The sequence below is a fragment of the Psittacula echo genome, assembly GCF_963264785.1.
Source record: "Psittacula echo genome assembly, chromosome: 27".
Classification (NCBI taxonomy): Eukaryota; Metazoa; Chordata; class Aves; order Psittaciformes; family Psittacidae; genus Psittacula; species Psittacula echo.
In genome coordinates this window covers 2,215,218-2,229,191 of record NC_137762.1, presented here as the reverse complement: position 1 = coordinate 2,229,191, position 13,974 = coordinate 2,215,218, and the positions used below count along the sequence as shown (strand labels likewise).

Below are 13,974 nucleotides of genomic sequence, written 5' to 3'. Positions count from 1 at the left end.
CATGGCGCTGCCGGTACCCTCCTGATGGCTGCCTCCATCCTCACCCTGCTCCTGCTCCTGGTACCCTCTTGCTGGGCAGGAGAGAGGCTCTCACCCCATGGGGTTAAAAGCACCCCAAAACCTCTCTGTCTCCTCAGCTGTAGGTGCTGCCTCTCCATCCTGGGGTCTCCTGCCCAAGGTAGGGTGATGGGAAGGACCTGCCTTGGGGCACTTGGGTGTTTCTTGTGTCCCCTGCGGCCCCTTCCCTCTGCTCCATCCCCTTGGTCCCCCCATGATGTGGTTCCTCTGGTACCACCACATCTCCCTCCCCCTGCCTCAGTTTCCCTTCCCTGCTTGGTCCCAACCTCATTCCCAGTGGATCCCAGCAGGAGCAACGTGACCAGCCCCATCTCCCAGCTGGTCTCTTGTGGTTTGAACCCCGCCAAGCAATGCAGTGGTGGCATGGGGGGGGTTCATGGGACTATGTGCTTGCTTGGAAGGGTCTCACCTCCCCATAGGGTGGCACCTTCTTGTCCCCAGATGTCCCCTAAACATCCCATAGGGAGGTATCCACCAAGCAGGGAGGCTGCTGGGTCCCATGGGTGGAGGTCCTGCCATGGGGAGGCTGGGTGGATGCTCCCACTGCTTGGTTAGGACCTCACCAGGTTCCCATCAAGCAGCAGAGTCCCAGCATGAAGCCAATGGTGGGATCTCCTCCAGCTCCAGCAAGGAGCAATCCTCTGCAGCATCCCTGTGGCCTTCCCCCTGCATCCCAGATGAGCATCTTCCACCCCACGGTAAATGGACCATGGGACCTCCAAAATGGGTACCACGTTCCCCAAGTCACCCACAGTTCCAAGCTGATGGAGGATTTGTTGGCCTCATGTCCCTAAGGATGCTGTGGGACACCCAACATCGCACTGGGGTGCCCGTCCCTTGGGAATGGGGTTTACTGGGGCTTTGTCCCCAGGACAGATGGAGATGTTAAGAGCCAGAGCATCTCCAGCTCCATCTCCTTGCTCTCAACACCTTTCCCCCCCCATAACAGCATCAGGAGTAGAAAAGCCAAGACCTGGGTTCAAATGGTTCCTTCCTCAGGGCCGATGTTTTCCCCACTTGGAAATAAGGCAAATTTAAGGAAAAACCCCAGGACTCAACATGGTGGCACTTAAAATAGTAGGAAAAAAAGGAGATTTTTAGCCTTTTATTACAAAGTCAGGTTGGAAGCCAGGGCCTCCACTTCCAGAGGTTTCCCTTTGGCTTTTAAAGCCCATTTGAAGCGGGGGGGGGGAAGCAAATGTCCATGTCTAAAGGTAGTTTCCCCTTTCCCATACCCAACACATGGCCAGAGCCACCCCAAAGCTCTTTGCAAGGGGACTGTCCCTTCCCTGAGCACATTCAGCTCCTTGGGAAGCTCCCGGAGCAGGGAATCCACTCCCACTGTACAGCCAGCAACAGGGAATTCCAGAGGGAAAGGCAGCCTGAGCCTGGCTGTCGCTTCCTGGTGGATTCTCTGGTGTGTAATAAAGGCTGAGCAGTAACTGGAGCTGCTCTGGAGTCGCTCCCAACGCTTGTCCCGCGCGGATCGCTTCAGGTCCCGCTTTATTTCCCCCTTTCTCTGCTATAACAAGCGAAAAGCCCGGATTCTCTTCTGCCCAACGGATATAAAAGGGGCCGAGCAGCCGCTGATGGAGGACGCAGGGATGGGCACCAGTTCCTTAGGGATGGACCTGGGAAAATTCCCCTTGGATTTTCATTACTGGGATTGTTGGGAAGCCCCAAAGCCCCTCCATCACCCCCCAGGATGATGTTGAGACCCGGACTATGGGTAAGTGGAGGGCATCGGAAGCCCTGGGGTTCACAGAGGGGTTCAGCAGCCCCCCAAATCCACTCCATGCCAGGCAGCCCCACAAACCATGGTGTCCTTATGGTGGAGACCTTCGGAGCAGGGTCAACGTGGACATCATCCATGGAGCCGCGCTCCAGCCTTGGCCAAAGCCTTGCATGCGGCATCTCACATCCACGTGAGGGGCTCTATGGAGCAGTGAGGACCAGGCCAGCGAGGGAGGGTTCAACCCCTTCCCATAGCCATCATCATCATCATCATCCTGAGAGGAGTTGTCCTGCCTGGTCCTGGCAGGAGGCAGCTGCAGGGGGATATGGGGAGGATGGAGCCTGTTGATCCGGGAGCATCAGCTTCTTGGGAAGCAGGAGGAGCTCACTCAGCTCTTACCTGCGATCAGGAATAAATTACACCCTGAAGAGTTTCATAGCCAGCATCCAAACAGCTCCTTCCAGAGCCTGCCTCCGGGATCGGGTCCCTCTCTCCCAGCCCTGAGGTTTGGAAGGGGTTGGCGGGGTGGGATGAGGCTCCCATTCTCCTGCTCACTGCAGGATGCTGTGGTCGGTGTTGGGGTGCTGGGTGGCTGGGGCTGCTGGTTCCATTGAGGTGTGAGACCTAAAGGGAGACAACCCGGGTCAGCCGGGCTGCCAAGGCACCGGGTTTGGCTCGGCACGGCCAGCGCAGGCTTCCCAAAGTCAGGCACAAGCCGGTGCTCAGCTGGGAAGCTACGGAAGAGCCGCGTTCGGCTCCTGGCTCCTGAGCCTTCGTGCTTTGCATTCGCAGACTTCCCCGGAGCCGCAGGGATTTGCATGGGACACGCAGGGAAAGGTCCCAGCACCTGAGCTCCTCAAATCACTGCTGCTCTGTGGGCGCAGCTGGAGAAGGGGAGCAGCGGAGCTGCTCCATAGGGAGAACAGGAGTTATCCCGGGATGAGCTGTTCCCAATGGAGCCGCTGCCGGATGCCAGCCATGACAGGAGCCCTGTTGGTGGCTCTTGGCTTCCTCCCCATCACCCCCAGGTCCTGCTTTTATTTCATCTCCCCCCCCCCAGCTTTGCCTCCCACTTTTCCTTGTGCAGCAGCCAAGACCTTGGATGCTCCATAGAGGAGGCTGGAGAGGAATAAATCAAAGCCTCCAGTAACTCAGTGCTGGGCACTGGCTGAGGTAGCGCAGCCCCTGCCCACCTTGTCTGCAGGAGGGACAAAGCATCCCCACGGCCTGATGTGTCCCAGCGCTGATCCTTTGGGATTACGGTCCCAAAGGCCTGCAGTGAGCCCCATTCACATCCAATGGGGCATCAGGCGAGCAAAAAGGCTGGTGTCCAACTGGCACGGCAAAAGGATGCTCTGGGTTGTGGGAAGCATCGGCATGAGCATCCCGAGCCCATAGAAAACTGCACAATCCTCATGGAATAGCCCTGTCTCCAGAGGGAACCAGCTCTGCTCTGAGTGTGCAGGGCTTGGGGATGGATGGACCTGGGCTGGTGTGGACCTGACCATGGAGCTGGAGAGCTGCAACCATCCTCAACGCCACCATTCCCTCCCTCCTGCATCAGCATCCTCATCACAGCTCAGGTGCATCCCCCATCAAAGGCAATTACACACAAACCCCATCTGAATGCGTCTCCTTCGTTCCCCCTCAGCTCCCAGATGCTCAGCAGTGAAATACGGGCTCGTTTCAAAGGCATTCCCTGGGCTGAGATGGAGCGAGCCGGGATCATAAACCAGCAGATGGGTTAATGCTCTCACGGGCTGGCTCTGGAATTGTATCTCAGTTTGATAGAGATGAGCCCGGTCTCCCTGTGCAGGTCGAGTTTTTCCTTCTTTTAACAGAAAAGTGGAAGTTTTTGATGGGAAAAAGGGTTTTCTGCTGGTGAAATGCATGGCGGCCCCTTTGCCGTGTCCCTGGGCCAAGGGACTCGGAACGGGATGGATGGATCCCAGTGGCTCTCCCTGCTCCGGGCTGCTTCCCTGCTCTGGGAAGCTCGGCACAGCACGGTGATGTCCCTACACAGCAGCTGGGGTGTCCCATGGGAGCACCAGTGCCATGTGAGCTGATGGGGCTGGACTGAGCATCCCTAACCCCATCTGGTCCTGCATCCTTACCCATGTCCTGCATCCCTCACCTAGGGCTGCTCCTATGGGCACAGAGTTGGAGCCTTCAAGGCACAAAACACTTGCTCTACCTGCTCATCCTCCACGTGCTTGTGGAGGGAGACAACAGCCTTTGGAGGCACCATGGGGCCTCTGAACCTGCTCAATGCCAGAGCAAATCCCAGCAGCATCCTGCCAGAGCACGAGGATGGGAGCAGAGGTCAGGCAGGATTTCAGAAGGCCTTGACCCAAATGGAAACCAAGAATCCCTGGGATTTGGACATCATCCATTCTGGGAATTCAAACCAAAAGTGAAAGCTGGAGCACAACTCCTCACCCATTGGACCCAGCTAAGGGAGCCGGGTGCCTGGTTTGCCCCAGCGCAGGGGTCTGGGACCACCTTGACCGGTTTAACCGGTGGTGAGTGGATGGACCCACTTCATGATGCTTTGAAAGGTGCGGGGTGGGAAGGAAGCGCATCCCATGGGACCGTGCTTCCCTGCAGGGGGATCTGGAGCTGCTCTCAGTGCATTGTGAGAGCAGAGCTGATGCGGGGAGGGGGCTCTGCCCCGGCATCTTCCATCCCCTCGTGCTCCAACACGGTGCAATGAGACGTGCTTATGGATACAGGCAAACCGAGACTCCGAGCAAGAGCAACGAGCCCCAAAGGGAAGATTTATCCAAGGTCTTTCCGGATACAGTGAAGTGAGGGCAGCACGACCAGGACGATAAATCCAGGGAGACAAATGAAGGACAAGGAACATCACCCCTTCCAGTCCTCCCCTCCCAGCTTCCAGCCTCATTTCCTCCTCTTCAGCAGCGAAAGGAACCACTTGAATGCGCTCAACCCGAGCGCCTGGGGGACTTCAAGCGCTGCTTTCCCTCGCCTGAGGGCTCAATCCTGCTTTCCCCGATGATGCCTCCCGTTTACCAAGGGCACATCCACATCCCGCTATTCCCGCACCCTTTGATATTTAATAGGCTGAGTTCCAGTGGAGACCAGGACACGTTTGCTGCTTTGCATTAAGAGTTACAGCCCCATTGCAGGCGCTGGGTTAATTCACTCAAAAGCCTCCCCAGCTCCAGCATCGCTTCCCCGTGGCCATTCCCTCCTTTTGCTCTTTGCTGAGCAAATCCTTCGCCCTTTTCCTCCCTTCCCAAGTGGAGTCTGCAATTGGTACCCAAATGCTGCAGCACGAAGCGGGTTATTATCTGTTCAGCTAAAGGATGCTTTGCCGCCGGGCGAGTACCGGAGCCGCTTGGGATGAATGTTAACCAGGAATGATGAGCAGGGGGAGCTGCCACGCTCCCAGGGCAGGAGGGGTTTTACCAGGGAGGCTGTTTCATTTAGCACTGAGGTCTTTAAGATCGTGAAGGGTCTTTAATCCCCTTGTTTATCACGGGAACACGATTCCTGCCGCGCACTCAGCTCCAATACCCAGATCTAACAGTCAGTGATGGGTGCAGAGCCGAATGCCCGCCCATACACGCAACCAGGAGCAGGAACGTGTGTCTGGAGGTGATGGGGAGCATGCACGGAGCATCCCGAACCCCCCAAACAGCCATGAACTCCCAGGGCTGCAAGGATGCAAGGATAAAGGGGGGATACAGGCTCGCTCTGCTCCTGGGGCTCAGCATCCAGACTGTCGCAGGCAGCTTAAAGTGGGAATGAGCAAGCACACGCTTTGGTCCTCGCTGTCCCAAAGGGGAAGGTGATCCTGTTCCAGCAAGGCCACTCTTTCATTCTTACCGGCCAGATCTGCCCTAAACACATGGCTTTAGACAAGTGATGGTTTCCCTGTTGGCTGGAATTGATCTCAGCGAGGCTTGCAGGGAACTGAGTTTAAATGCGGCGCATCCTTAAGGGCCAATCCCCTGGGAGCTGGGCAGCATCTTTACCCGGTGGCCTCAAATTCAGGGCTGCTCAGTGGCCAAGCCCAGTGGTAGGAGGGCTACTGGTGCTCATGGGGGTTGCTGGTCATAGCAGATGGTCCCCCATCGCTTGTGCATCACTTGGGCCACTTTGCAAGGGTTTCTGTGATGTATTTGGTCTCAGAACAGCCACTTCCCTCCCTTTCCCAGCCCCTTTCAGTACGTGACTGAGCAGATTCCTTTGCATTGTGGCTTCTCCCACTTGTACCCTAAAGGCACTGGGAGCTCGGCACGGCTGCTGGTGCTGATGGGCTCCCATCAGGCTGCAGCATCGCACCAGTCCCTGTCCTGCTTAAAGCAGGGTCTTAGATCCACCCAGCACAGGGTCTGGACTCTCTTGTGCTATAAATGGGGTGCTTCTGCCTGCATCGGGCGTGAGGGTCCCTGCATGGAGCTGGGACTGCAGCAAGAGGAGGAGAAACGGCCCTGGCAGAAAAGAGCAAGAAAAGGGCCTCTCCTGGGCATTCCTTAGTGATGGGTGCACGAAGCAGCAGGAATCCTCTCGCATTTGGCTTCCCAAGAGAAGCCGGTGGCCCCTTACCCCTGGGGTGACACAAGGCAGGGGTTAATGAGCCAGTGCTCAAGCAAAGCCAGAAGCCCTGATCCTGGTTAGGGCCCAGCAGGGAGCTGGGCTGGGCTCCCATGATGCGTCCCTGAAGTCCACAGCTTGGGAATGTCCTATAGAGCTTTGAGCTCCTGCACTGCAGGAAACACCAGCGCGCATCCGACCCTTCTCCCCTGGTCCCTCTTTGTCCCAGCCCAAGCAGACCTAAAGCACTGCCAATGGAATCATTCCCCTCTCAGAAGCTTTGCCAGTGATAAGAGGATGCTCAGGTGCTGCTGGGTACCTCAATCAAAACCCTCCCTCGATGTTCCATTCCCTGCAGTGTAGGATACCTCCAGATCCAAAGGGATTATGGATCCCGTCTTATCTGCAGCACTTTTGGACAGGGAGAGGAGAAAGCCTGGAAGTCTGGAGCCACCAAGGCCACCCAATGGCTTCAAGGTGTCAGCAGGGATGAGGATCAGTGCTTCACACAGTGGGAGCATCAGCAGCCCTTGGCTGATGGCTTTGGGGTGCCGCTGCTCTCACTTGTGCTGTGACCCAGGGGCACTCAGGAGGGTGTCTGCTGATTCACAGGGGTTAATGTAGGGGGATAAATCAGACCTGGTTTTAAGGCTTCCACCAACGCGCCCCAGCCCAGACCCCGCTCAATGGGCTCAGCCACTGCTTGGCCCCCTCCAACGCCCTACAAGCCCCGGAGAGGCTGGGAATCGCCACCTCCCTTGGTGGCACCTGGGGTTTGTTAAAGCAAATCACTTGCACATGGAGATGAGGAGGGGGCCGGGAGCTTCCCACCGGGAGATGCCCGGAGGATGCGGGGATGCGCCAGCGCGGAGGGGGCGATACCTACCCCGGCTCAGTGGGATGCGGACATGGACCAAGCCCCTTCCATCCTCCAGACGGAGAAGGCGTAGCTGAGCCTCTCGTGGGCCAGGTAGTTGCAGCTGGCGATCTTGTGGTCCAGCTCATCGCTCTGCAGGACCTGGTACAAGAAGTCTATGTAGCGGGCGGCCAGCTTGAGGGTCTGGATCTTGCTGAGCTTGTCGGAGGGCAGCGTGGGGATGATCTTGCGCAGCTCGGCGAAGGCGTCGTTGAGGGACTGGGTGCGCTGGCGCTCGCGCACGTTGGCGATGACGCGCTGCGTGTGCACGTCCTCGAAGGGCTGCGGCGCGGGGCTGCGCTTGCTCCGCTTGCCCTGCGGCGATGGCAGCCCCCGCTCCTCGCCCCCCTGCCCGCCCTGGCCGCGCTTGCGGGGGCATTTCTTGGGCAGCCGCTCGCCCTCCTCCTCATCCGCGCTGCCCTCGGGTGAGTCCGGGCACAAGTTCTCCTCCTTCATGCTCTCGGCACCTCGGCTCCGGGCTCTTCAGGAGAGGCGATGGGTGCAGGACATGGGAATGGGGGCCTGGAGAGGTCAAGAGGTGCAGCTTGGAGCATCCAAGCCTTGCAGAGCCCTCCAAGGAGCTCGGTTGGTTTTTCCTTTGGGCTACGGAGAGGAAGGCGTTCGGATAACTCTGGGGAAGGGCTCTTGCTGATAGGGTGAGGAGGACAGTGGGCGGACCAGGCACAGACCAATGCAGCCGTGCAAGGTAATGCAAACAGCAGTGGAGCTTATGGGTTCCAGATTTCCTCCTTCCCTCCTCCACTGACACCCCCAGGCCCTGCGGCACAGATGCTCCTGCCTGCTGCCCGGATGGCAGGGGACATCGCCTCTGCTGGTGTGAGCACCAGCCATGGACATCAAGGGAGATGTCTTTGAGGTCCAGGCTTTGCATTTCTAAGCCCAGTTGACCCTGCAAAAGCAAGCCAGAGATTGTTCACTTGGGAATAGGAGACTTTTGTCTATGAGAGATCCAAGTGGAAATGTGAAGCCATGGATACAGGTTTTCTATGAATCCAAAGGAAGAAGCAACAATGACAGGAATCCATTCTGCTCTTGAGAAATGGTATAATTCAAAATGAACTTGGGTTTGCATCCATTCATCCATCCATCCATCCTTCCATCCATCCATCCATCATCCATCCATCCATCCATCCATCCATTCATCCATCCATTCATCCATCCTCCATCCATCCATCCATCCATCATCCATCCATGCATCCATCATCCATCCATCCATCCATCCATCCATCCATTCATCCATCCTCCATCCATCCATCCATTCATCCATCCTCCATCCATCCATCCATTCATCCATCATCCATCCATTCATCCATCCATTCATCCATCCTCCATCCATCCATCCATTCATCCATCCTCCATCCATCCATCCATTCATCCATCCTCCATCCATCCATCCATTCATCCATCCTCCATCCATCCATCCATCCATCATCCATCCATCCATCCATCCATTCATCCATCCTCCATCCATCCATCCATCCATCCATCCTCCATCCATCCATCCATCCATCCATCATCCATCCATTCATCCATCCCTCTCCTTCTGCCTCCATTTCTAGCAGTCTACAATAGAATTCTACCAGTAGAATCAGCACACAGAACTGGAGCCCATTGATACCCATCATCCTCCCATGCCCAAAACGCTCCTACACCTCTGGGGAGCCCTAGAACCTTCCCATCTCCCTCTCCAAGGTGTTTCTTCTCCTTGACCTAATCCAAGCTGTCTCTGCTCATCAGGCTCATCAGAAACTCTCACCCTGAGTCTCTTTGGGGGGGACATTGAAGTCCTGGCAAGATGCTCCAAGGGGATATTGGGCCCCATCCCCAACAGAGCTCCATCGCCCTTGCTGCAGCCTTGCTCTGTCTCATGAGAGTAGCAGGAATTCATCAAAATAATTCAAGTCGTACCAAAACCAGCAGTTGTTGCATTGCCACCTCCTACCTATAGAAACAGAGGTGATTTAGCTCCTTTTTATAGCAACTAATGAGTTTCCACATAGGATATCCTGCACTGATAGGGCTGTGTAACCTACAACAGCGCTCTCCCGCCCCGAGCCGCAGGGGGATCCTGTGCCCACCCCCAGGCAGGAATGACGTGGATGCAGCAGCTCAGGCTGAACGTGACCAGAGGCTGCAGGAGAGAGTCCTTGGAAAGGCGAAGACCTTTCCCTATTGTCTTGCTGCCTGTGGTGAATTAGCATCCTCCTCCTGTGTTACCTTCATCCTGACTAACCGACGCTGTTGTACTGCAGCTGCCTCTCTGCTCAAGAGCCTCTCCTACAGCCTGAAAGGAGGAAGAGGAGGATGTCCTCTCCCCTTTAGCATTGGGGCTGAAGAAGAGCAAGGGGCTTGGCCAGCTGATGTTTTTCCAGTAGGAAAAGGCCCAATTCAAGCTCAGCGAGGAGGTATTCCTTAAAAACGTGCTCCATAGGCCTGCCATGCATATGGAACCTTGCTACACATCGCATTGTCCATCAGTGCAAATGCCTTTCCAACCCTTTGCCTCCCTAATGGCACCTATCGGGGTGTTGCTGCTCCACTGGGATGCACGTATCCTGAAGGTGCTTTTCTCTGTTTCAAGGAATGTGTTTTCACATCCCTCCGTGGGCTTCTCTTGAGCATCCTTCATGCTGGGGGGGGACCAAGTGAAAGGGCAACCTCACGTAAGTCACTTCAGCCCCTTTCCCAGTGATGCTGGCAGTGTTCAAGGCCAGGTTGGAAGGGGCTTGGAGCAAGCTGCTCCAGTGGAAGGTGCCCCTTCCCGTGGCACGGGGTTGGAGCTGGAGGAGCTTTAAGGCCCCTTCCAACCCAAACCATTCCCTGATCCCATGGTTTGAGAGAAGATGCCCAGAAACGGGTCGATACCGGCAGCTCTTGGGATGGAGCCTTCAGAGCATCAGCTCAACCCATTCCTCACACGCAAGCGCTGTCAAGACAGCGCCGAGCATCAGATGTTGCTGCTGTGGGCAGACAATGGATCCCAGGGGCTGGGAAAGCGGGAGGAAACAAAGGCAGAGGGAAAAATCCCCCAGGGAGAGCAGGATTTTGGCTGGATCCAGGGCCCTCTGATCCCACTCAGCGCTGCCAAGGGCTGGGGAGCTGCCAGTTAACACCAGCTGAGGCCCAGGGCTTGCGCTTGGGCTTTCTTTTCTTATTAATCTTTTCTTGTTTTCCTTTCTTTTTCACCCTTTTTTTCCTCATTTTCCTTTCTTTTTCATCCATTTTTTTCTCATTTTCCTTTATTTTTCCCCCCCTTTTTTTCTCTAGAAATAGCTCAATTGAATTGCACTGGAGACCAGCTTTGGCCCAAGGAAGTGAAGCTGGGGCTTGGTGCTGATACCCTTGAGCAAAGGGAGAAACACAATGAGCTTTGATGTGCAGGAAGGATCAGCTGAACCCCCCAAAAGGCTTTTTTTTCACCCCGATTTGGCTGGTTTATGGCCAAAAATATTTTTCCCTTTAAATGTTTCCATTTCTTTCGGTTTTTGGGGTTTTTTGGGGGGGGAGGAAGAATATAAAATATGGAAATTTCATGGAAAGGTCACGAGTTCCCAGACTGGCTTCAATAACGTGGCTTTTGCAGCTGGTTGGGGGTTTATAGCCCTCGTCTTGACAGAGTGAAGGATTCAGACCTTAAACATGCACATTGAAAGCAAAAAGCAACCTTGACTCCCCAAGGAGCAACCAGATGGAAGATCTGAATTCCCACCGTGCCCCAGCCCTTCTGCCCGCCTCCATCCCCATCTTCCTCCACCCTCGCATCCATCTTTCCTGAGCAGTGATTTTGGGGTTAGGTAGGATACGGCCCCATCGCCTGGGTTTGATCTGAGCCTGAAGATGGTTTGCAGGGCTCCTGTGGGGCCGATGGGAAGAAGGGAATGGTGGAAAGAAGGCAAGGACACCACCAAACATGGGGGACACAGCAAGGAGAACTGGAAGAGCAGGGCTGAAGCTCACCATGGCATCCCAGAAGCTCCTCAGATGGAAGTTGGTTGGGGTTGAGGTGGGAGACAAGGTTTCTAAAGGAAAGGGGCCGAGGCATCCCCTTAAAACCACATCCTTTGGTGGGCTAAAAGCACATCTTGGTCAGCTCGAGCCCAGCTCTGTCTCTGAGCCTGAAGATGCTCTTCAGGTCTTAGGGGTTAGATGGGGTCCTATGGGAGAAGAGCTTGGAATGGAGCTGATGCTCCTCCACCACAGCTTTGGGAAGGGGACAGGAGGCTCCATCCTTGGGGTTTGGGAAGGGGTTGAGCCCTGGTACAACAGAGCTGCAAACCTGCAGAGCATTGATAACACGCTCCATGTGCGAGCCTGGTGCTGTCCATCCCGTCACTGCGATGGCCAAGAACCGGAGCAACCCTGGGCACCAAATCTGATGCAGAGAGGGTTTAATTTGGGCTTTTTCTGTTGCAGCCTCCCCTCCTTTGTTCGCAAGGACCCAACGAGTCTGTTTGCTCCCGCCTGACAACAGCAAAGGAGGAGAAGGCACATGAAAGGAGCCGGGAAGAGCGGCTGGAGGCTGAGGAAGCAGCTTCGGCTTCCCAGGTTTTTCCAGTTACTGCAGCCGCGGAGTGGAAACATGTGTGGTGCGAAGAGGAATGCGGAGCATCCGCTGCAGCGTGTGGTTGCCGCGGCAACCGCAGGGAATGCGGGCTCGGGGGGAGCGCGCAGGGCCTCGGCTGGCAAAGGGAGCCGGAGCGCTGCGGGGGCCTTTGATCCCTGCGCCCGCAGCGGTGATGGATGGGCTCGGGAGTCATTTCCTTGTCAAAGTGACCTCATGGGCCTGGAACTCGCTGCGCTCTTTAAGGACTAAAAGATGTTCCCCCTCCGAGCACACACACACACGCGTGAGCCCCCCTCCGGGAGCGGGGGGCTGAAGGGGGCTGGCCCTGGTGTTACCGGTGAGGAGGGGAGGTGGGGGGCTCTTCTGGAGTGATTTGTGCCTTGCTTAGGGGAGGAGGAGTGGGATGGGGCGGTGGGATGGAGGGAGGGAGGGAGGGAGGGAGGGATGAAGGAAGGGATGGAGGGAGGGAGGGATGAAGGAAGGGATGGAGGGATGGAGGGAGGGATGGAGGGAGGGAGGCAGGGAGGGAGGGAGGGATGAAGGAAGGGATGGAGGGAGGGAGGGATGAAGGAAGGGATGGAGGGATGGAGGGAGGGATGGAGGGAGGGAGGCAGGGAGGGAGGGAGGGATGAAGGAAGGGAGGGAGGGAGGGATGAAGGAAGGGATGGAGGGATGGAGGGAGGGAGGCAGGGAGGGAGGGAGGGATGAAGGAAGGGATGAAAGGATGGAGAGATGGAGAGAGGGAGAGAAAGAGGGAGGGAAGGATGGAGAGATAGAGGGATGGAGGCAGGGATGGAGGCAGGGATGGAGGGATGGAGCGGTGGAGGGAGGGATGAAAGGAGGGATGAAGGGATGGAGAGATGGGGAGATGGAGGGATGGAGGCAGGGAGGGAGGAAGGGAAAAAAGGATGGAAGGAGGGAGGAATGAAGAGATGATGGACAAAGAGTGACAGAGATGGAGGGGCTGAGGGATGGAGGGATGGAGGGAGGGCTGAAGGGACACCCCACGTGCCGCCCGCAGATGCCAGCCACCACCCCGCGCTGCCGGCCATCCTGTTCCAGTTAATTTCTCCATGTGAAAGTTGCATTGGGGGTTCTCCCCCCCCCCTTCCTTCCCCATCTGTTTCCATCTGGCCATCAAAGGAGCAAAATCCATCTTGTGGCTCCCGCTGCCAAGAGCCTCCCCACAGCCCGCCTAATTCCCAGCCTCCAGCCCTGGCGCGGCGGGAGCCGGGGCTCGGGATGGGCTCATCCCTGGGGAGCAGCAGCCGGGATGAGCCCTGCTCCAGCCACCACCGGAGCCGCGGCTGCGGGACCAGGCGCTGGCTGTGACCTTGCTCTGCCCTTGGATGTGCATCAGTTCCCCCCCTCCTCCTGGATCTGCTTTGCTGCTGGTGATAAAGGGCAGCACAAAGGGTTCTGTTCCCGTTTACTCCGGCTTCGTCCTCCAAAGGACCCAGCACTTTGCAAGGCCCGTGGAGGGCACGAAGCCACCCTGGAAGGGCACCCAGGTGATCACAGAATCCAGGCTGGAAAAGGCCTTTAAGCTCATCAAATCCAATCACTCCAAGGCCACCCCTAACCCATGGCACTGAGGGCTACACAGTGTGTGAGCACTTGCAGGGACGGTGACTGCAGCCCTGCCCTGGGCAGCCTGTTCCAATGCCTGAGCACCCTCTGGGGCAGGAATTGTTCCTCAGCTCCATCTAAACCTGCCCTGGTGCAGCTTGAGGCCGGTTCCTCTTGTCCCATCCCTTGTTCCTTGGGAGCAGAGCCCAGCCCCTCCTGGCTCCATCCTCCTGTCAGGCTCCTGTAGGGAGCGATCAGGTCCCCCCTGAGCCTTCTCCTGTGCTCCAGGCCCTGCAGCAGCAGCCCAAGGCCGTGGGGTCAGTGACTCACTGTCAGCTGGAGCAGGGATCCCGATGGCTGTGGCTGGATGAGCAGGAAGCGTCTCCCCAGCAGCGGCTGAGTCACTTCCAGCCGGGAGGTGCCGCAGCCCCGGTCCGCGCTGCGGGGAAAGGGAAGCAAACTTCTGCTCCAAGGGGTTTCCGTGGCTCAATCCCCTCTGAAGGTGCAAATGCTGCCCCATTCCCCTGC

The 13,974-nt window shown here is 56.8% G+C and overlaps 1 pseudogene across 1 annotated transcript; it reads right to left on the bottom strand.

Moving 5' to 3' along the window:
- Window positions 1-7,268: 7,268 nt before the first annotated feature.
- Window positions 7,269-7,748, bottom strand: LOC308230738 (twist-related protein 2 pseudogene; annotated as a pseudogene). The gene has a single exon. The product of its transcript is annotated as a twist-related protein 2 pseudogene (transcript).
- Window positions 7,749-13,974: the final 6,226 nt, after the last annotated feature.